Source organism: Tachyglossus aculeatus, chromosome 11 (assembly GCF_015852505.1).
Source record: "Tachyglossus aculeatus isolate mTacAcu1 chromosome 11, mTacAcu1.pri, whole genome shotgun sequence".
Classification (NCBI taxonomy): domain Eukaryota; kingdom Metazoa; phylum Chordata; class Mammalia; order Monotremata; family Tachyglossidae; genus Tachyglossus; species Tachyglossus aculeatus.
The window spans coordinates 16,789,789-16,813,686 of NC_052076.1; positions in this window are offsets into that span (position 1 = coordinate 16,789,789).

A 23,898-nucleotide genomic window follows, 5' to 3' on the forward strand; every position below is an offset into this window, starting at 1 on the left:
TTACTGTGTGTAGAGCACTGTACTAAGCGCTTGGTACATACAAGTTGCCTGACTATGTGCCTGACACTGTTCTAAGTACTGGGGTAGGTACAAGCTAATCAGATGGGACACAGTCCATTGTCCCATATAGGACTCACAGTCTTATTCCCTATTTTACAGATGAGATAACTGAGGCACAAGAAGTTAAGTGACTTGTCCAAGGTCACACAGCAGACAAGTAGAAGAGTTGAGATTAGAACCCAGGGTATCTGACTTCCCAGGCCCGTGCTCTTTCCATTAGGCCACTCTGCTTCCTTAACTTCTCTGTGCCTTCGTGCCCCATAGATTCTGAGCTCCATATGAGAGAGGGACTGTGCCCAACTTGATTATTTTGTATCTACCCCGATGCTTATCTACCTCCTCCTCTATACTGTGTACTCCTGAGGGCAAGGAATGTGTCTACCAACTCTGTTATATTGTACTCTCCCACAAACTTAGTACAGTGCTCTGCATACATACGAAATGTTAGGTACTTAACAAATACCAATATTACTGCTACTGATCACCTTGTATCCTCCCCAGTGCTTAGAACAGTGCTTTGCACTTAGTAAGCACCTAACAAATGTCTATATATATATATATATATATATATATATATATATATATATATATGTAGCCATGCCTACTAAATTCTTTTGTGTTGTACAGGGAAGAAACATAGCCTATTAGAAAGAGCACAGGCCTGGATGTCAGAGGACCTGCATTCTAATCTAATTCTAATTTCTAGACTATGAGCCCGTTGTTGGGTAGGGCTGTCTCTATATATTGCCGAATTGTACTTTCCAAACGCTTAGTACAGTGCTCTGCACATACGCCTTCCCAGACTGAGCCCCCTCCTTCCTCTCCCCCTCCTCCCCCTCCCCATCCCCTCCACCTTACCTCCTTCCCCTCCCCACAGCACCTGTATATATGTATATGTTTGTACATATTTATTACTCTATTTATTTATTTTATTTGTACATATTTATTCTATTTATTTTATTTTGTTAATATGTTTTGTTTTGTTCTCTGTCTCCCCCTTCTAGACTGTGAGCCCACTGTTGGATAAGGACCGTCTCTATATGTTGCCAACTTGTACTTCCCAAGCATTTAGTCCAGTGCTCTGCACACAGTAAGCATGCAATAAATATGATTGAATTAATGAATAGTAAGCACTCAATAAATGCGATTGAATGAATGAATAATCCAGACTCCACTACTTACCTGCTGTGTGACCTTGGACAAGTCACTTAACTTCTCCGTGTCTCAGTTCCCTCATCTGCAAAATGGGGTTTTAATATCTGTTCTCCCTCCTTCTTAAACTGTGAGCCTCACGTAGGACCTGATTATCTTATATCTACCCCCGCGCTGAAGAGGAGCGTGGCTTAGTGAAAGGAGCACAGGCTTGGGAGTCAGAGGTCATGGGTTCTAATCCCGGCTCCACCAGTTTTCTGCTGTGTGACTTGGGCAAGTCATTTTACTTCTCTGGGCCTCAGTTACCTCATCTGTAAAATGGGGATTAAAACTGTGAACCCCATGTGGGACAACTGGATTACCTTGAATCTACCCCAGTACTTAGAACAGTGCTTGGCACATAGAAAGACCTTAACAAATACCATTATTATTTTATTATCACAGTGCTTGGCACTTAGTAAACGCTTAACGAATAGCACCTTTATTATTATTACTCTCCTAAGCGCTTAATGCTCTACACACAGTAAGTGCTCAATGAAGATCACTGAGTGATTTATTGGCATTCATTTCCCAATAGCGTCAGGAGTATTTACAATAGGAATTAGTATCGTGCCCTTAAGAATCAATCAATCAGTCATATTTATTGAGTGCTTACTGTGGGGCAGAGCACTCTACTAAGCACTTGGGAGAGTACAATACAGCATAATTGGTAGCCATGAGTCCTGTCTACAGAAAGCTTACACCATCGTTACTAACCGAAACCTAGTTGGCCCCTTAATCCAGTGTTTTAACTCCAAGACAGGCAAAAGGAACCCTTGGAATACTGGTCTGGCCAGGAATCCTACTAGTGAGGAATGAACCATCCAACACCTCTAATTCTCCTCTTTATATTCCCAAACCTTCCTCAAGATCTCATCCATAAATTGACCCAAGTCTGTCTTGAATCTGTAATATTTTTGGCCATGTGCTCAAAACTTGCACGAAGAAGCGTTTCCTTTAGTTTGTCTTGAAACTACCCCCTTCAAGATTCAGTGGGTGTCCTCTCTTCCTGTTGGTGTGGAATTTGGTGAATAATGGTAATAACAATGCTAGTAATTGTGGTATTTGCAAAGCGCTTACTAAGTGGCAAGCGCTGTACTAAGTTAGATAGCAGATCATCAGGTTGGATGCATTCCCTGTCCCACGTGGGCCTGACAGTCTAAGTAGGGGGGAGACGTAACAATTCTATGCTCCTCCTGGCCACTCCCTAAATGCCTTGGTGTACTTTAATCATTTCCTGCCTCAGCTGTGATGGGGACAAGGAAAAACCGAGTTATTCACCAGTCAGTATGCTTGCTTTAGCACACAAAGTGTGCATCAATGGAAGAGTCAGTGTGAAAAGCTACCGCCCACAAGGGCAGTTCCTGTATCCTTCCTTTTTGAACACATTACATTCCAAGCCAAGTGTGCATGGCTGTTCCCTGTCATCTCAATAAAAATGCTGCAGTCCCTTGAGTTATTCGGGTTATTGTGTAATCCTGGCAAAGTACTTGTACTTAAGTTTGACGACGGAAAAGAGGTCAGAAATGTTCCAGTAGCATTTTGGTTGAGGTAAAGCTCAGTGAGGGAAATTGGACTGGAATTTTTTACTTATTTAAATAGCATCTTTCCTCCAAGGTCTTCAGTGTACATTAAAGACATCACTTCCACCACCAGAAGCTGGCAGGCAGGCATGTATCTGAAGAAAATTGCAAGTCAGCAACCTTTCTGTAGTTCATGTGTGTCATGCTGAGTCTGACTGGGAAATGCTTTGAGGTTTACATTGCTTTCAGCTAGATTCACTCATTCATTTGATCATATTTATTGAGCGCTTATTGTGTGCAGAGCACTGTACTAAGTGCTTGGGAAGTACAAGTCGGCAACATAGAGAGATGGTCCGTATCCAACAATGGGCTCACAGTCTAGCTGGATGACATGTTCAGTAAACTCAGAGCTGCTGGTTTTGTAGTTACCAGGATGAATTCAGCTGATTTTAATCCCATGAATACTGAGCAAGAGGAATTGAGTTGGTTTTGATGTCCAGAGACCATGAAGATATTACATTATCAGTATTATATTTCTTAAGCGCTTATTTTGTGTCAAGCATTGTACTAACTATGAGTTAGATAAAAATTAAACAGGTTGGACACAGTTCTGTCCTACATGAGGCTCACAAATTAGGAGGGAGAACAGGTATTGAATCCTCATTTACAGATAAATAATAATGATAATAATGGCATTTAGTAAGCACTTACTATGTGCAAAGCACTATTCTTCTAAGTGCTGGGGAGGTTACAAGGTGATCAGGTTGTCCCACGGGGTGCTCATAGTTTGATCCCCATTTTACAGATGAGGGAACTGAGGCACAGAGAAGTGAAGTGACTTGCCCACAGTCACACAGCTGACAAGTGGCAGAGCCTTGCCCAAGGTTACACAACAGGCAAATGATGATGATGATGATGATGGTATTTATTAAGCGCTTACTATGTGCAAAGCACTGTTCTAAGCGCTGGATAGTGAGGGTTAGAACCCAGGTTCTCTGATATTTAGGCCCATACGCTTTCTACTAATCCTGAGTTGCTCCTTATGGTCTGTTCCATGGATTTTGTGATAAGCTGGCAGCAAAAGAAAATTACATCGGAGAACTAGAAGAAAATCTGGAATGTTTAGACTTCTGGTGTTGCCTGTAAGCTCCTTGTGGGCAGGGAACATGTCTGCCAACACTGAGGTGTTGTATTCTCCCAAGAGCTTAGCACAGCACTCTGCACACAATAAGCATTCAATAAATACCCTTGATTAACTGATTAATTGGCAGAGAGTCTCAAACCTCACCACCAGGTAGAGAGTGGAATGCCTGGCCCTGGAGATGCAAGCCACCCTTCTGTTCTGCTTTGATTTTTAAGAGATATATTTTGAGTTCCATCTTCAGTCAGCGGAGGCCTCTTCAGGGTGCTTTAGCATGGTCCTTGCCCCCATGCCCTAGCAGGAAATATAGCTGGCAGAGACAAGAGAGTGAGTGTCACTGCATAACCACTGAAACAATGATCAATTCCTCTTCGTAGATAATAATAATGATGACATTTGTTAAGCGCTTACTATGTGCAAAGCACTGTTCTAAGCACTGGGGAGGATACAAGGGTAATCAGGTTTTCCCACGAGGAACTCACAGTCTTAATCCCCATTTTACCGATGAGGTAACTGAGGCACAGAGAAGTTAATTGACTTGCCCAAAGTCACACAGCTGACAAACGGCGGAGCGGGATTAGAACCCATGACCTGTGACTCCCAAGCCCGGGCTCTTTCCACTGAGCCACGCTGTAGATTTTCTCTCAGTCTTGAAGTCTCAGGACTCATCAGTTGTTCCTGATGGGAGACTCCATCCCTGAGACTTTGGGTTCTCAGTCTGTGGAGATTTCCCTTTATAGGCCATAATGGGGCTTTCAGAAGGGTGACTTGAAATGCATATTTTAAGAATGGAATTTTCAGGAAGAAATCGAAGAACAGACAGAAGGGGTATTTGCAAGCCAGATTTATTAGGAAAAATACTGAGGTACCCTTTTCAAATCCCATGACACCAAGAATCCCCAGAGAACAAAAGAAGCAAAATTTCACCGTGCCTGGAATCAGAAATTCATAGTTCTCCTGTAAAATAACTTTTCCAACTGTCGATCTGAGAGCTCGGTCTCATTTCTCAGTCCCAGAGATGACTGAGACCCTGTCTAGATGTATTGGGTGAAGAGAATTCAGATTTTGCAGAATCTCAGAGTTCTTATCGGTATAAAATTCCTTCATTTTCCCCAAAACACCAGAGAATGGTGTTACAAAACATTTTATTTTGAGGAAGCAAGTAATACTGGTTCAAAATGCCTCAAATATTTTGAAAACCGGGGATAATCATTGGTTGCCCTGAAACACCCACTTAAGACGAATTCCATCCCATTCTTCTGGTGATTTTAAACTTTATTGTATTGTCCTTTCCCAAGCACTCAGTAGAGTTCTCCATCCACAGTAGACGTTCAGTGTTTTTGATTGAATCCCTTTTTGAAACAATTTGCTCTCACTTTTCCCAGACAGCTGACTGATTCTTCCCTCCAGTCCAGAGAACTAGTGGAGATGTTGCTTAAGATTAATACTCGACCCCTTCCTGGGGATCGAAGCTGTTTCTCTCATTCCAGGAGTACACTGGGTCAACTAGGTCCCGGTAGCTGGTTGACTGAGATGAGGCGACCTTCGAGAGTTGGCGATACCTAGAGGAGTTGGCGGTAAGATGATGTTCCGACAGGAACTGAAGAGGAGCTTCTTCAAGGGCTGGATTTGGGTGAATTCAAGCATATTGTGAGCGCGGAAAACGCCGGTAGGCCAGCCCTAGATTTTTTGCCTTGTTAGCAGTCACAGGGGCAAGGCTGAACGCAGGTGGTCACAGGGATCCCATAAAGGCCGGGAGTTGGATAGCAGGAGTTTAGCAGAGAGCACGACGCCACGTAGGTATCGGGTGTGCAGCAAGGAGTGGGGCCGAGGTCACAGCAGGTGGGTTGGAGGAGGCTGATTTCATGAGGGCAGGTGCTGGGCAGGCAGACCCCGCAACGGCAGCACTTGTCCGAAGAGCAGATGGTGGTGGCCGGCCCGGTGGGGACACTGCAGCAGCGGCCGGCAAAAAAACCCGAGGGGCCTGGGCAGCAGCCGTGGACCATGATGCTTTCCTTGTTCGGGTTTCCTTTGAATTGTGTGGAGAAACTTTCCGGTGTGACTGCTTCCTTTTTCGCTGGGCTCTTATATACCTGCCTCAGAGGGTGTGGGTGCAAACTCATAGGGTATTGCCGTGTCATTAGTTGTGCCAGTTCCCACAAAGTCCAGCTCATCCTTCTGGTTGGATTTTCCTATAAACCTGGCATCTTTCATCGTTTCCAAATCAGGAACTACTACTGTTGTTTTTTGTCACCTGAGTAAGAGCTTCGTGGTCTTCCTTTCCTCAGGTAGTCGGCACAGTCAGAACCTCAGTCCTCATTACTCAGGGACTAATAGCACACACAATCACAGCACGGAGTATATGTGTCTTGGGGGATTATGCTTCCTCTGCCGTCCTGGGTAGTGAATTAAGTGAATAACTCTAAGGTGTCCCTGATGCAAACCTGAAAAAGAAATACACTCAGCTCTGCATAGCATGTGTTTTTGCTATGTATTTTGAATCAACTGCTGATGGAGAAGCAGCATGACTTGCTAGGTAGAGCACGGGCCTGGGAGTTAGCGGACCTGGTTTCTGATCCCGGCTCTGCCAAATACCTGCACTGTGACCTTGGGCAAGTCACTTAACTTCTCTGTGTCTCAGTTCCCTCATCTGCAGAATGGGGTTTTAATATCTGTTCTCCCTCCTTAGACTATGAGTCCCATGTGGGACCTGATTATCTTGTATCTACCCCAGTGCTTAGTATAGTGCTTGGCAAGAAGCAAGTGCTTAACATACACCTCAATTATTATTATTATACAGAATTAAGGATGGTTTTTCCCACAGAGCACATCTATCTGGATAGAATGTGATCGAAGGTTGGAAGTAAGGTTATGTGAAATGCTAGGCAGAGGTGTTCAAGTTGGATTTTGGGCAAGTCACTTCACTTCTCTGGGCCTCAGTTACCTCATCTGTAAAATGGGGTGAAAACTGTGAGCCCCACGTGGGACAACCTGATCACCTTGTATCCTCCCCAGCGCTTAGAACAGTACTTCGCACATAGTAAGTGCTGAACAAATGCCATTATTATTATTATTATTTTACTGTATTGTGAGGGAGTTTTTTTGTGAGGTTTCTTGTGAACTATAAGGAGCTTGTGGGCAAGGATCATGTCTATTTGGGAACCAGGTGGCAGATTATAAAAACAACATTAATAGCTTTTAATCATCCAGGACTGATTTGCAATTCACTCACTATATTGAGAAGCAGCATGGCATAGTGAGAAGCAACATGGCGTAATGGCTAGAGCCTGGGCCTGGGAGCTAGAGGTCATGGGTTCAAATCCCGGCTCTGCCAATTGTCAGCTCTGTGACTTTGGGCAAGTCACTTAACTTCTCTGTGCCTCAGTTCCCTCATCTGTAAAATGGGGATGTTACCACATCTGTAAAAAGGGGATTAAGACTGTGAGCCCCACATGGGACAACCTAATCACCTTGCATCCCCCCCAGTGCTTGGAACAGTGCTTGGCACATAGTAAGCACTTAACGAATACCATTATTATTATTTTCTAGACTGTGAGCCCATTGTTGGGTAGGGACCGTCTCTATATGTTGCCAACTTGTACTTCCCAAGCGCTTAGTACAGTGCTCTGCGCACAGTAAGCACTCAATAAATACGATTGATTGAATGAATGAATGAATATTGGTACAAGATCCTTAAACTACGCCTTGGGAGTAGGTTGCAAGATTTCCCCAACAAGACTGTTCACAAAAGTAACATCTGGAAAACTTTCCTTGGTCTTCAAAGACAATGCTATTGATGATGAAATCCTTGCCATACATGTAAGTGTGACTTTAAACATTAATCAATAAATGGTATCTATTGAGAACTCACTGTGTGATACTATGCTAAGAGCTTGGGGGAGCACAATACAATAGAATCGGTAGACACAATGACTGTCTCATGAATCTTATAGTCTAGAAGATGAATAAACCTTCCCTCCTACATTGGATCAAGTAAGGATAAATCCTGGATGCATCAAAGGGATCGTTTCACACTTCTCCAGTCTCTTTTTGAGTCTGCCACCTAGCATCCTAAATTTCATGAAGTTTTCTTTAAGAAGACCAACTCCTCTTCTAATTTCTGCCAGCCAGGTTGGTCTTTCTGCTGCAGTGATCTTTGATGATCCATTAACACTTTTCTTCAACCAATTGTTCAACCTGTCTTTTTTTCTGCCCCTAGGATTTACCTGTTCCTCCTTTAAGTAACTGTTTGCGTATCCTCTGTCCTAGTGACAAGAGAACGGGCCTGGGAGTGAGAGGTTGTGGGTTCTAATCCCAGCTCCATCACTTGTCTGCAGTGTGACCTTGGGCAAATCACCTTAACTTCTCTGTGCCTCAGTTACCTCATTTGTAAAATAGAGATTAAGCCTGTGAATCTCACCTGGAATGGGGACTGTGTCCAACCTGATTACCTTGTATCTACCCCAGCACTTGGATCAGTGTTTGGTACATAGTAAGCGTAGAGAAGCAGCGTGGCTTAGTGGAAAGAGCACGGGCTTGGGAGTCAGAGGCTGTGGGTTCTAATCCTGGCTCTACTACTTCTCTGTTGTGTAACTTTGGGCAAGTCACGTGGCTCCTCTGTGCCTCAGGTGCCTCACCTGTAAAATGGGGATTAAGACTGTGAGCCTCATGTGGGACAACCTGATTACCATGTAACTACCCCAGCGCTTAGAAAAGTGCTTGGCACATAGTAAGTGCTTAACAAGTACCATTATTATTATTATTATTATTATTATTATTATTATTATTAAATACCATGTGATGATTATTATTATTATTAGCCATCCCCCTCATGTGTCCTGCCCAGAAGAACTGTGCTGCTGTGAGTGTTGGAGATCTTGTTGTTGGGGATCCTGACCAGCCATTTCATGTCTCAAAGCCCTACTGAGAGCTCACCTCCTCCAGGAGGCCCTCCCAAACTGAGTCCCCTTTTTCCTCTACTCCTTCTCCTCTTCCCATCTCCCCTACTCCATCCTTCTGCTCTAACCCCTTCCCCATCCAGCAGCACTTGTGTATATTTGTACATATTTATTATTCCATTTATTTTATTCATGAGGGTGTATATATCTATAATTCTATTTATTTTGATGCTATTGATGCCGGTCTAATTGTTTTGTTTTGTTATCTCTCTCCCCCTTCTAGACTTTGAGCCCATTTTTGGGTAGGGATTGTCTCTGTCTGTTGCTGAATTGTACTTTCCAAGCACTTAGTACAGTGCTCTGCACACAGTAAGTGCTCAATAAATATTATTGAATGATTGAATGAATGAATGTCTATTATTGTTCCGTGGGTAAGTGTCACTGATAGACTGCTTCAGACACTGCATGTGCCTTCTATAGCATGTCTTTGGGTCGCCCTTCCATATACGTGGTTGTAGACCTTCACTGTGGAATGGAACTTAATGCCCTGTTGCTGCTGCATTCTGTCTTGCAGACTTCTGAAGACAATGTTGGCCTTTTTCATTCTGTTTTGTATCTCTTTATTTTTGCCTTTTTTGAAAGAATATTTGTTGAGTGCTTACTATGTGCCAAGCACAGTCCTAAGTGCTGGGGTAGAAAGAAGGGACACAGTCCATGACCCACATGGGGCTCACACTCTTAGTCTCCATTTTACAGATGAAGTAACTGAGACATAGAGAAATGAAGCGACTTGCCTAAGGTCACAAAGCAGACACGGGGCAGAGACGGAATTAGAACCCAGGTCCTTGTGACGCCCAAGCCCATGCATACTGCCTATGTAGCAGAAGTTGGTGATTATTTTATGTTCTGTGCTACTGACAGAAACCGTCGGTCAAGTGTAGAACTTCCCAGTTGTGGGTTGGTGTCTAAAGTCTGTTTTCTTCAGGCTTATTGTCAGGCAGTTTGTTCATTCATTCATTCAATCGTATTTATTGAGCGCTTACTGTGTTCAACTAAGTAGACATCACCAGTCAGTCAATCATATTTATTGAGTGCTTACAATGTGCAGATCATTGTACTAAGCACTAGAAAGAGTACAATACAGTAGAATTAGCAGACACGTTCCCTGTCCATAATAAGCATCATTCTCTACACCACTCTACAGACCCACAGAATGTGCAATTAGAGTGGTTCCTAAGCTTTTCCCAATAAAGCAAGATGAGCATCTCAAAAATATGCTGTGCTTTCCTGGACAGAGGCAGGGTGCCATAGTGCTCCTTGTTTCAGCCTCAAAGTTAGAACCAGAGAAACTTACAGTTCTGTGACCTCCTTCATCTTCCTTAATTTTTCCCTTTTTTCAATTCCCAGGGTTTTTTTCCTGTTGCTACTCAAATCATCTCCCAGCTTGTCTTTTCGGCTAGTGAATGAGTTGCTTGTAGATTGTTTGAGGCATCATAAGACACTGACTTGGTTAATTTGTTCAAGGAGGAGGACTCGTTGTGTCTGGTTTTGGAATGATTAGTGTATTAGTGTTCTCTCCCCACAGGGGCATCTCATCACAGATTCCCCTCCAACATGTAGCACATCACATGACAGAGTGACTGCATCTCTTTGGATTGCAAGGCTTGTCCATTCCTTATTTTTTTGTCATCAGCAATAGCATCAGTGACATGGATACATCTAGTGCATTGAACTTGGAAGAGTACGTGGGAAATGTTGTTTGTTGGAGGTTGGGTATTCCTTTCCCTCAAGATTGATCCATCAACCCAGCCCTTGGGCAGGATTATTACAAATTTCTGGATGCATTCTACAGTTAAAAATTGTGTATGCAAAATAAAACAGTCTGTACTTTCGACCTCTAGAAAAGTTCTTTTCATTTAGATTTTTCCTCTTTTGTCCAGCCAGATCCAAGACTTGCCCTTTTAATCTGGTACCCAGTATCCATAGAATTATGTAGGAAAATAGAAGATAGATTTCTGATATTGAATTCTCCAATTATTTATTTTAATGTCTGTCTCTGCTACTAGATTATAAGCTTCTTGAGGAAAGGGATTGTATCTGTTGTACTCTCTGAAGCACTTAGAAAGCAGAATTCATTTAGATTCACTTGGATTATATTTACCTAAACTGGGAACCCTACATTGCATAGGGACTGTGCCAATCTAATTATCTTGTATCTATCTCAGTGCTTAATACAATGCTTGGCACACAGTAATCACTTAACAAATGCTACAGTTACTATTACTATTACAATTAGTGCTCAATAAACAACTCTCTCCTCGACCCCCTCCAGTCAGGCTTCCGTCCCCTACATTCCACGGAAACTGCCCTCTCAAAGGTCACCAATGACCTCCTGCTTGCCAAATCCAACGGCTCCTACTCTGTCCTAATCCTCCTCGACCTCTCAGCTGCCTTTGACACTGTGGACCACCCCCTTCTTCTCAACACACTATCTGACCTTGGCTTCACAGACTCCGTCCTCTCCTGGTTCTCCTCTTACCTCTCCGGTCGTTCTTTCTCAGTCTCTTTTGCAGGCTCCTCCTCCCCCTCCCATTCTCTCACTGTGGGGGTTCCCCAAGGTTCAGTGCTTGGTCCCCTTCTGTTCTCGATCTACACGCACTCCCTTGGTGACCTCATTCACTCCCACAGCTTCAACTATCATCTCTACGCTGATGACACCCAGATCTACATCTCTGCCCCTGCTCTCTCCCCCTCTCTCCAGGCTCGCATCTCCTCCTGCCTTCAGGACATCTCCATTTGGATGTCTTCCCACCACCTAAAGCTCAACATGTCGAAGACTGAACTCCTTGTCTTCCCTCCCAAACCCTGCCCTCTCCCTGACTTTCCCATCTCTGTTGACGGCACTACCATCCTTCCCATCTCACAAGCCCGCAAACTTGGTGTCATCCTCGACTCCGCTCTCTCATTCACCCCTCACATCCAAGCCGTCACCAAAACCTGCCGGTCTCAGCTCCACAACATTGCCAAGATCTGCCCTTTCCTCTCCATCCCAACCGCTACCCTGCTCATTCAAGGTCTCATCCTATCCCGTCTGGGCTACTGCATCAGCCTTCTCTCTGATCTCCCATCCTCGTGTCTCTCTCCACTTCAATCCATACTTCATGCTGCTGCCCAGATTATCTTTGTCCAGAAACGCTCTGGGCATATCACTCCCCTCCTCAAAAATCTCCAGTGGCTACCAATCAATCTGCGCATCAGGCAGAAACTCCTCACCCTGGGCTTCAAGGCTCTCCATCACCTCGCCCCCTCCTACCTCACCTCCCTTCTCTCCTTCTACAGCCCAGCCCGCACCCTCCGCTCCTCCACCGCTGATCTCCTCACCATACCTCGCTCTCGCCTGTCCCGCCATCGACCCCCGGCCCACGTCATCCCCTGGGCCTGGAATGCCCTCCCTCTGCCCAACCGCCAAGCTAGCTCTCTTCCTCCCTTCAAGGCCCTGCTGAGAGCTCACCTCCTCCAGGAGGCCTTCCCAGACTGAGCCCCTTCCTTCCTCCCCCCCTCGTCCCCCTCTCCATCCCCTCATCTTACCTCCCTCCCTTCCCCACGGCACCTGTATATATGTATATATGTTTGTACAGAATTTTTTACTCTATTTACTTATTTATTTAATTTATTTGTACATATCTATTCTATTTATTTTGTTAGTATGTTTGGTTTTGTTCTCTGTCTCCCCTTTTAGACTGTGAGCCCACTGTTGGGTAGGGACTGTCTCTATATGTTGCCAATTTGTACTTCCCAAGCGCTTAATACAGTGCTCTGCACATAGTAAGCGCTCAATAAATACAATTGATGATGATGATGATTGATTGATTGATTGAGATTGCCCAACGAATTGATACTGGCTTCTGATTAATTTAGTTTAGTTGTCAACCTAGGCACCAAGCACTTCTTTTATCTATTTTATCTTCATTAGTCTTGTCTTGCCATGCTAGGGACACTATTGTCCTAAAATTGAAAATAGAAGTTTCTTCAAGTGGGATTTTTGGTAATATAAACAATATACTTAATGAGTCAATACGGACAAGATTTGTTTTGTCAGGTGGCGAAAATTTTTTAGAATGTGATGAAACAGGCACAGCACCAAATATCAAAAAAAGGTCAAGAGAAAAAAAAAAACCCAGAAGAAATAAAGAGGTCAGCAATTTTTGATCTGCAGAGGAGTTTAGCACATTTTTATTTGAAGGCAAAGTTGAGCCTCAGAGAATGACTTATAATGAAGCCAGGAGAGGGGAAAGCTCCATTTTCACTCTCTGGGAGAAGATCCCAATTCCCTCAGAATAAGATGCATTTTAGGCCGTCGACTTCAGTCAAGAGGCAGATCACAAGCAGGCTCGAAGTAAATTCAATGTCAGGAATTTCTAATGGTCGGGTTTCGGTCTTCTAGGTGAATAAATCAAAGAAATTATCTCCTCAGCAGGGGGATCGTCAGCCACTTGGTTGGCAGTGTGTTGGTTAGAAGCAAGATAGCTGACCGCACGGCAGCGGGCCGCGGCAGCAAGATGGGCGGCACCAGGATTGCCCGCAGTAGGATGGGCGGCAACAGGCGGCTTGGGCATCGTGGAGCTGGCAGCAGGAAGGTGGGGTGCAGCTGAGCACGCAGCAGGGTGGGAGGAAGGTGCCCTCCACAGCGCAGCTGGGGCGGCACCATCTGGTGCGGCAGCTGACGGCGCCGGAGCCACCCTCTGCGAAGGCACCGTTTCCGTAGAATCCACAGCTCGGGAAGCCGCAAAAGCCGGTAGAGCAGGGACTGCAGGCCATGGCAGCAGGAGATGTGTTTTGGATTTTGTTGCAAAGTGGAGTTCCTGACGTCTGCTCGTCTCCTCGCACCCCGGACCTCTTATATACCCTCGTCGCTTGGTGTTTATGTAGCATCCCACTCTGTTTCCTTGTTAATTTTCGAACTGGATTCTTTGTGAACTTCTTGTAATTGACCTGTCACAGAATTGACCATGAAACACTCTGAACAGCATTTAAAAAAAATTACCCGTTTTATGGTTTCATTAGGACTCATCGTTTTGGTTTTTTGTTGGTTTTTTTATTCCCCGTGCGGTGTGAGTAATTTTCCAGGTTCAGAGACGCCTGTCATTTCAGTCGAAACCTCAACCCACTTTTACATATCTTTTCCTCTGTAAAAGGTTGGTCAAGGTTTGGATTAAAAGGAAAGGTATCTCAGAGGCTGGAATTTGTAGAAATACCACGTGACAGTCTGGGGCCCTTTGTGTTTGCTTCTTTGGGAATCTACTACTACCTTCCATCCACACTTTTTCTTGTTTGGGGAAGTGATTTGGTTGCTCATTGGACTGTAAATTTCCTTCATATCTAGTCCAGTGGCATCTCCTAATGCAACAACCATGTCCTTCTTTTCTGTATGCTCCAAATTTGTGAAAAGTTCATATCCCCAGGTTTTATATGGGAAAGTCTCCAAGTCCACTGGACAAGAAACTTGATTTCTAAATGTGAAAAAATAAATCTCAATGTAAAAGGAAACTTTTTGGAAAACTCAGGAAACTGTTTTTTGTTTTTTTTAATCATCAGAGTCAGGGGAAGAGTTACTCCCTTTCTAACTGGCTATGCTCAGTGATCATAGCTCAACTTTGCAGAAGCTTTTAAATGATGAGGTGCTGTCTCCTCTGCTTCAATGCAAGAATCATAATCGAGAAACTGAACTAGTAGTAGACTGCTCATGAGAGGGCCAGCAGTCTAAGACACACTGCTTCTCACTAAACCAAACTGCTACTTGTATTATTGCTTCTTGTAAAAATATTGTTATATCGTACTCTCTCAAGTGCTTAGTTCAGTGCTCTGCACACAGTAAGAGTTCTCTATATACGATTGAATGAATGAGTGAATGCTGTGTGACCATTTGTCTGCTGTGTGACCTTGGGCAAGGCGCTTAACTACTCTGGGCCTCAGTCACCTCATCTGTAAAATGGGAATTAGGACTGTGAGCCCCATGTGGGGCAAGGACTGTGTTCAACCTGATTAGCTTTGTATCTACCCCAGGGCTTAGTATAATGTCTGGCACACTATAAGTGCTAAACAAATACCATTAAAAACAAAAAAAAAATGATGCTAGTCTGTAGAACTGACTTTTGGTCAGTGTTGACATGACACTGGAGCTTATGTTTCAAATGTAGTTAGGTGTGTTGAAACATGCACGTGTGATAGCATTTGTTAGCTTACTTAAAATGTTTTATTACAGTGAAAATTAAAACTACCGAGAAATGGCTCTTTCCCTATAGTCATTCCAGAGATCCCTAGCAAGCCTTCAAAATTCATGGAGCTGGAGTCTGTATGTCCAGAAGTTGTGACAGAGAAAACTGGATTCTGGCCGGAGGTGAAGAAAAAGAATCAGCTGAAAAACGTTTGTTGCGGGAAGAAGGAAGGGGAGAAATAATTCATTCATTCATCCATTCAGTAGTATTTATTTATTCATTCATTCAGTCAATCGTATTTATTGAGTGCTTATTGTGTGCAGAGCACTGTGCTAAGCGCTTGGTAAGTACAAATCAGCAACAAATAAATTCAGCGCTTGCTGTGTGCAAAGCACTGTACTAAGCGCTTGGAGAGTACAATTCAGCAATTGAGACAATCCCTGCCCACAATGGGTTTACAGTTTAGTAATGGCAATATGAGCATGTTATAAAGGTGATTGGAACTCCTCTGTGCTTGGGACATGAAAGTGGGATAAATCAAGGTAGAAAAAATGGAACGTGAAAGTGAAATTGAGTTAAATGTCAAAGGCAGAATTATATAGCGAGCCACTGTCTTAATTACCTTTGAAAGAAAGACTTTACATAAGCTCAAAAAGAGAGTATTGTACATTATATAGGATGTTGGCAGGAGTCGTGGCTCAGTGGAAAAAAGCACGGGCTTTGGAGTCAGAGGTCATGGGTTCAAATCCCGGCTTCGCCAATTGTCAGCTGTGTGACTTTGGGCAAGTCACTTAACTTCTCTGTGCCTCAGTTACCTCATCTGTAAAATGGGAATTAAGACTGTGAGCCCCCTGTGGAACAACCTGATCACCTTGTAACTTTCCCAGTGCTTAGAGCAGTGCTTTGCACATAGTAAGCACTTAATAAATGCCATCATTATTATTATTATTATTAAAAATATTTCTCTTTCCAAACCCTGTAGCACCGATACATTTTATTTTCTCCCCCTGGATTAAGATCTCTCCAAAGTGACTCTTGATACCATGGAACCAATGTGAAACTGACATTTTTTTTTTTCAAGTATTTGTTACAGACAAGTAGCGCCTTTATGGGCAGGGAACATGTTTGCTAATTCTGTGGTATTGTACTCTCTCAGATGCTTAATGCAGCGTTCTGCACATGGTAAAAACTCAATAAATACCACTGACTGACCGATAGAGATTAGGACTACTACTTCTTTACAGGTTTGTAGACTTTATTAAAAATCTCCAGAAAGTACATATCATAGTTCGGATGTAATTGAAAACATCCAGACGGATATTGAATGACATAAGGAATGTAGACATTGTAACAAAATGAAGCCAGGTGATTTCCAGTGCTTAGTGCAGTGCTTGGCACATAGTAAGCACTTAACCAACACCATAATTATTAATTATTATTTCCTAGGAGCTCAGTCTTTGAGAATAGCATGGAACTGGTTTCGCGGCTTCAAGATGTCCAAGTTCCTTTATCACTATGAGGTGAGCATCTCTTTTAATAATTGTGGAATTTGTTAAGCGGTTACTACATACTAGTAGGTACAAGATTATCAAGTAAGACACAGTCCCTGTCCCATGTGGGGCTCACAATCTCATGGAGAAGGAGAACAGCTAGTGAATCTTTTAGACTGTGAGCCCACTGTTGGGTAGGGACTGTCTCTATATGTTGCCAATTTGTACTTCCCAAGCGCTTAGTACAGTGCTCTGCACATAGTAAGTGCTCAATAAATATGATTGATGATCCCAGTTTTACAGATGAGGAAATGGAGGCATAGGGAAGTTAATGGACTTGTCCAAGGTCACACCGCAGGCAAGGGGCAGAGCAGGATTAGAATCCAGGTCCTCTGACTCTCAACCCTGGGCTCTTTCCATTAGACTCAAGGAAGTCCAAAGCAAGCTGACAAATAGGTAAGGAATAAATCCTGCGGTGTGTTGGGAGAGGAGAGATGTTTTGGTATTAAATCACTCTTTTCCTAGCCAGTAAATCTTCAGCAAGTTGGCTGGCAGCAGGATGATTGGCAGCAAGATGGTTCGGCGCCAGAAGGCTGACCACACGCCAATGGGACGCAGCTGCGGGGGGCAACAGCAAGATGGGTGGCATGAGGATTGCCAGCAGTAGGATGGGCTTCATCAGGGGGTCTGGGTGTGGTGGAGCTGGCAGCAGGAGGGTGGGATGCAGCTGAGCACGCAGCAGGGTGGGCGGAAGGTGTCCTCCACACTGCAGCTGGGGTGGCACCACCTGGTGCAGCAGCTGACGGGGCTGGAGCCACCCTCTTGAGAAGGCTCCGCGTCCGAAGCATCCACAGCTCGGGAAGCCACAGAAGCCGGTGGAACAGGGACTGCAGGCCATGGCGGCAGGAGATGTGTTTTGGGTTTTATTGCAAAGAAAAGTTCCTGATGCCTGCTTGCCTCCTTGCACCCTGGGCCTCTTAGACATAATAATAATAATAATGGCATTATTAGGTGCTTACTATGTGCAAAGCACTGTACCAAGCGCTGGGGAGTTTACAAGGAGATCAGGTTGTCCCACGGGGGGCTCACAGTCTTAATCCCCATTTTACAGATGAGGGAACTGAGGCCCAGAGAAGTGAAGTGACTTGCCCAAAGTCACACAGCTGACAACTGGCGGAGCCGGGATTCGAACCAATGACCCCTGACTCCAAAGCCCGGGGTCTTTCCACTGAGCTACGCTGCTTCTCTCACACTTCCTCATCGTTTGGTATTTACCTGGCGTTCAATCTCTTCCTTGTTACAAATTTTATGATAATTCAGTGCCCGAATTTTTTATGAAATAATACAAATGAAGTTAAAATGTTAATTCAGTTCATTGCTTAATTACACCTCATCCAATCTGAACTTTTGGCCTCTCAAATAAGTGTATAATTTCCTTTGTTTGTAGAGTCCCATCCCATCATTATCACCTCCTCCAGGAGGCCTTCCCAGACTGAGCCCCTTCCTTCCTCTCCCCCTCCTCCCCTTCCCCATACCCCCGCCTTACCTCCTTCCCCTCCCCACAGCACCTGTATATATGTATATATGTTTGTACGTATCTATTACTCTATTTATTTATTTCATTTGTACGTATTTATTCTATTTATTTTATTTTGTTCATGTTTTGTTTTGTTGTCTGTCTCCCCATTCTAGACTGTGAGCCCACTGTTGGGTAGGAACCGTCTCTATATGTTGCCAACTTATACTTCCTAAGCGCTTAGTACAGTGCTCTGCACACAGTAAGCACTCAATAAATACGATTGAATGAATGAATGAATGAATATAAACAGTCTAAAAGTCAACCCTCATTTTACATGACAATGTATCACATGACAATCTGACTGCATGACTAAAAACAACTAAAGCACAGACTATTCTTAGATTGAACTTTTTCCCTTGTAATTCTAAGAAGTTTTATAATTTCTGATTGGGAATAGTCAGCAATGGAGAAACTCTAATATTGATATTGGAAGAGCATAGATAATTTTTTTAAAACAGATAGTCCGTGTTTGAGTTGAATCTTATTTTATGGGGTGACCAACACAGGATTCCACCTGCTTCTTTTGGTATTGAAGCATCATTCATTTATTTATTTGTTTATTTATTTATTCATTTATTATGGGTTTTTTTAAGCACTTATTATGTTCCAGTCACTGTACTAAGCTCTGGAGTAGATACAAGCTAATCAAGTCCAACACAGACCCTGTCCCACCAGGGGCTCCCATTCTTAATCCTCATTTTACAGATGAAGTAACAGATCCAGAAAAGTTGTGACTTTCCCAAGGTCACACAGCAGATAAGTGGTGGTCTTTCTGTCTCCCAGGCCTGTGCTCTATCCACTAGGCCATGCTGCTTCTGAGGGCAATTTCATAAACTGAAAACATTTTCCAGAGTATGTTTTGTGATTTTTGATCTTGAAACACATTTCTGTTGTATGGATGTTCATGTTAAACAGGATTTTCAAACTTTAGTGCCACTGTAGTCTTTTCCCAGATGGGGCTGGTACAGTCATTGACAAGTCTTTTTCAGTTAAGAGGGTAATTCAAGCAGAGAAAGTGTATTCAGTTACCTACTTAGCTTTGGAGTTTTCATTTCTTATATATCAATCAGTCAATATTTAGTGAGCACTTACTCTGTGCTGAGCACTATTCTAAGCTTTGGGAGAATACAGAAAATTTAATAGATATGAATTCTGCCCTCAAAGAGTTTTCTAGCTGATGAGGCAGACAACTAAATGAAGAAGCAACAGAGCTTAAAGCCCTAAGCATAAGCACTCTAATGGCATATGTGCCTCCAATCTCTTAGGTGACATATATGTAACAAATAATTTTAAGTTTAGATAAATTGTTGCCGCTGATATTCTAGTTTCTAGTTTCTAAATTCCTTTGTAGACTTCACGTCATGTACTTTTCCTTTCAGTGGGTAAGATAATTAATGATTTCTTTATTAAAGACTTATGCCATGCACTGTGCTAAGCGAAGGTTAATAATATTGGTAATAATAATGACTGTGGTATTTGTTGAGGACTTACTCTGTCAGATGCACTGTATGCTGCTTACCCTGTTTACACCAGGGTAGATACAAAATAATTAGATTAGACACAGTACGTGTTCCATATGGGATTCACATTCTGAGGGAAAGAGAGAACAATCACATAATCCTCATTTTATAGATGAGGAAACTGAAACCCAGAGAAGTTTATTGACTTGCCCAAGACCACAAAGCAGGCTTGTGGTGAAGCCAGGATTAGGTAGTTACAAGATAATCAGATCAGGCAGAGCAATCCCTATCTCAAACAGGACTCAGTCTAAAAAGGAGAGAGAACAAGTATTTTATCTCCATATTACAGGTGAGGAAACTGAGGCACAGAGAGGTTAAGCGACTTGCCACGTCACACAGCAGCTGAATGGCAGAGAAAGGATTAAAACCTAGGTCTCCTAACTCCCAGTCCTGTGCTCTTTCCACTGAGCCACCCTGCCTCCCCAAGCACCCTGCAGTGATTTATTTCAGCATCCAATATGTGGAAGTTAAACCCACTTCTTCCTTTCTTTATCAGTCTCTTGATGTGTTAAGTTCCCTGTTTTATTGACATTGGTCAAGGAATTACACTTTCTAGGCTCCCAAAGAATTTTGGTGTTGTCTCTATCATAGGCAACAGGCTGCTCTTCAGATTCACAGGACAACTATTTCCATGGGCCCCACTGAGGGAGAAGAAATCAGCACTAGCAACAGTTGTGATGCTCAGAAGAGGGAAATAAAGTGTGGGAAGAACTAACTTTTAAAAACTTTTAACACAGGGCCGTGTAACACAGCTATCAATCAATCAATCAATCGTATTTATTGAGCGCTTACTGTGTACAGAGCACTGTACTAAGCGCTTGGGAAGTACAAGTTGGCAACATATAGAGACAGTCCCTACCCAACAGTGGGCTCACAGTCTAAAAGGGGGAGACAGAGAACAAAACCAAACACTAACAAAATAAAATAAATGGATGCATGATATGTAAGTGCTTAGCAAACACTACAATTATTATTATCACAATCTTTTAGCAAACCACTTGCTACAGCCCCTGGCTCAGCCTGTGTGCCCCTTCCTCCCAGATGCCTCTCAGAGTTGCACCATTTGAACTGCCACTGGTTCAGACACCCCTCCTGATCCTACCAACATGGGTGTAGTTTCGGAAGTCGTGAAAACGGCACCCAAATCAGACCTTTCAAAGATGGTCAGAGCTAGGATTTATAGTTACAAGATAATCAGATCAGGCATCTCACAATACAATGCAATACAGTGTACAGTACAACTAATTCTGTTGCATTGTGCTCTCCCAAGCATTTTGTACAGTGCTTTACACATAGGAAGCACTCAGTAAATACCATTGATTGATCGACTGATGGCTGCCACAACACCCAGTGAGAGAATGGTGATTCTTGATTTGACTTGCAATCCCCTTGCGTGACCCTCTTCCCTCCCTCTTTTTCTCTGTGTGGGTGGTGGCTGTTTAAAATTTCTCCATCGATGAAAGGGCCAGAGGAGGAGACTGTGTGGGAACCCCCAATTTGGAGCTCAGCTTTGGCCCCCACATTCTGTCCTGGCATGACCCTGGCTCTGCCAACACCCAAATTCCACCCACACATCCTCCCTGCAAATTATCAGCCCAGGAACAAGGCCGTCCTCTTAAAAGGGAAGTCCTCCTCTAAGTACTTCAACCCCAAATGAGGCAGGGGATAGGCACTTTGTGAGAGGAGCCCAGTTGTCCCCCTCCAGAATCGGCAGATGAGGTAGCCCTTGTGAAAGCACGCTTAGTACAGTGCTCTGCACACAGTAAGCACTCAATAAATGCGATCGAATGAATGAATGACATCTCCTCCAAGAGGCCTTCCCTGACTAAGCCCTTTCCTCTTCTGCTACTCTCTTCTGCATCATCCTGACTTGCTCCCTTTATCTCCGCTCCCAGCTCCACAGCATTTATGTACTTATATGTAATTTGTTTATTTATATTCACTCATTCATTCAATCGTATCTATTGAGCCCTTACTTTGTGCAAAGCACTGTACTAAGAGCTTGGGAGAGTATAGTATTACAACAAACAGACACAATCCTGCCCACAATGAGCTCACAGTCAAAATGGGGAGACATACGTCAATATATACAAATAAATAAATAAATAAATTCCAGATCCATGCAGTTCTATGCATAGGGATGGGAGGGAGGATGAATGAAGGAGCAAGTAAGAGCAGTGCAGAAGGGACTGGGGAAAGAGGAGAGGATGGTTTAGTTAGGGAAGGCTTCTTGGAGGAGATGTGCCTTCAATAAGGCTTTGAAGTAGGGGAGAGCAATTTGACAACAAATTGACAACACTTTCATTCAGAAGTGAGTTATTTCTTTTAAAATGCAAATAGCTGTTGGGCACCTTTAAAGATGTCACTTCTTTTACCTGTGGCTGCCCTTCAAAATTAAAAAAACAGCCCCCACCTCCCTCCAAACACCTCCACCCTTTCTTCTTCCTCTGCCCTCCTGCATTCGATCGCCCCGGGGAGGGCTGGGAGAGGGAGAAGTACAGCAACTGAATAGGAAAATTCCCAGGAAAGGAGAAGGTAGGAGTGTGGCTTACTAAGGAGCCTTGTGGCTTAATGGAAAGAGCACAGATCTGAGAGTCAGAAGACCTGGGATCTAATACTGTCTCTGACATGTGCCTGAAGTGTGACCTTGGGCAAGTCATTTAACTTCTCTGTGCTACAGTTAGCTCATGTGTAAACTGGGGATTCAGTAGCTGTTCTCCCTCCTACTTAAGTTGTGAATGCCCTGTGGGACAGGAACTGTGTATGACTTAATCCTGTATTTTCTCCAGTGCTTAGAACAGTGCTGTATGTATAGTAAATGCTTAACAAATAATACTGATAATAATGATGGCATTTGTTAAGCACTTACTACGTGCCAAGCACTGGTCTAAGCACTGGGGAGGATACAAGGTGATCAGATTGTCCCACATGGGGCTCACAGTCTTCATCCCCATTTTACAGATGAGGTACCTGAGGCACAGAGAAGTTAAGTGACTTGCCCAAAGTCACACAGCTGACAAGTGGTGGAGCCGGGATTAGAACCCATGACCTTTGGCTCCCAAGCCCATGCTCTTTCCATTGAGCCATGCTGCTTCTCAACAAATGCTATTAGTAGTATTACTAGTAATAATAATAGTTATTATTATTATTTTTAAATGTCTGACCAATGAAATATTGAAATGGCCATTTAAGTGACTATAAAAAGAAATTAGTGAAAACCCCTCTTCTAGTCAGCATAAGAAGACATCCACAGTGCCTAGACAAATTCTCCAGTGTCTAGCAAGCACTCTGTCACAGTGTTACAGCACTTATGATTATTCTTGTTATGGCATTTTTATGCACTGACTATGTGAAGGAAGGAATTGACACCTAGCAATGTAATACTTTGATACCCCAGCCCCACAGTAACTTAGGTAAATATTTTTAACTCTACTATTTCCCCTACTTTCCCAGTCTTTTATGCACTGGGGTGGACAAAAGTTAATCAGGTCAAACACAGTCCCTGTCCCACATTAAGCTCACAGTCTTAGAGGTGTTCTGCTCACAGAAAATGCTTAATAAAGACTATTAGTATTAAAGTGCTCTGCTCTCAGCAGGTGCTCGATAAATACACTGATTGATAGATAATAATGATAATAATAATTTTGGTGTTACGTGCTTACTATGTGCAAAGCACTGCTCTAAGTGCTGGGGAGGATACAAGGTGATCAGGTTGTCCCATGGGGGGCTCACAATCTTAATCCCCAGTTTACAGATGAGGTAACTGAGGCGCAGAGAAGTTAAGTGACTTGCCCAAAGTCACACAGCTGACAAGTGGCAGAGCAGGGATTTGAACCCATGACCTCTGACTCCCAAGCCCGTGTTTTTTCCACTGAGCGACACTGCTTCTCTATATACCATCAACACACTTAACAATGAAGAAAGAGAACCGGATTTGGTATGCCAAATTTATAATGTTTAATAGAACTCTGTTCTTAATCATCTGTTCAGTGAAGATGCTCCTGTAGCCAGGAAGGGGAGGAAAACTGGAAGAAAGAGGAAAGGGCAGAAGAAACCTGAAATGAGAAAGAGATTGGACTGGAAGAAGGATCTTAATTCGAGATTGTGATGTGTTAGATGGAGATCCAGAAAACAAAAGCTGGCTTTCCTTCATCACACCAAGGCCCGCTTTCTCGGTCTTGGAGAATGTTGGACGGGTGGAGGAGGGAGGTTTCCATGCCGCTTGGAATCACTTGTGACTGCAGTGGAGAGTTAGTAGTCCTGAGGCAGGATGCCAAATGA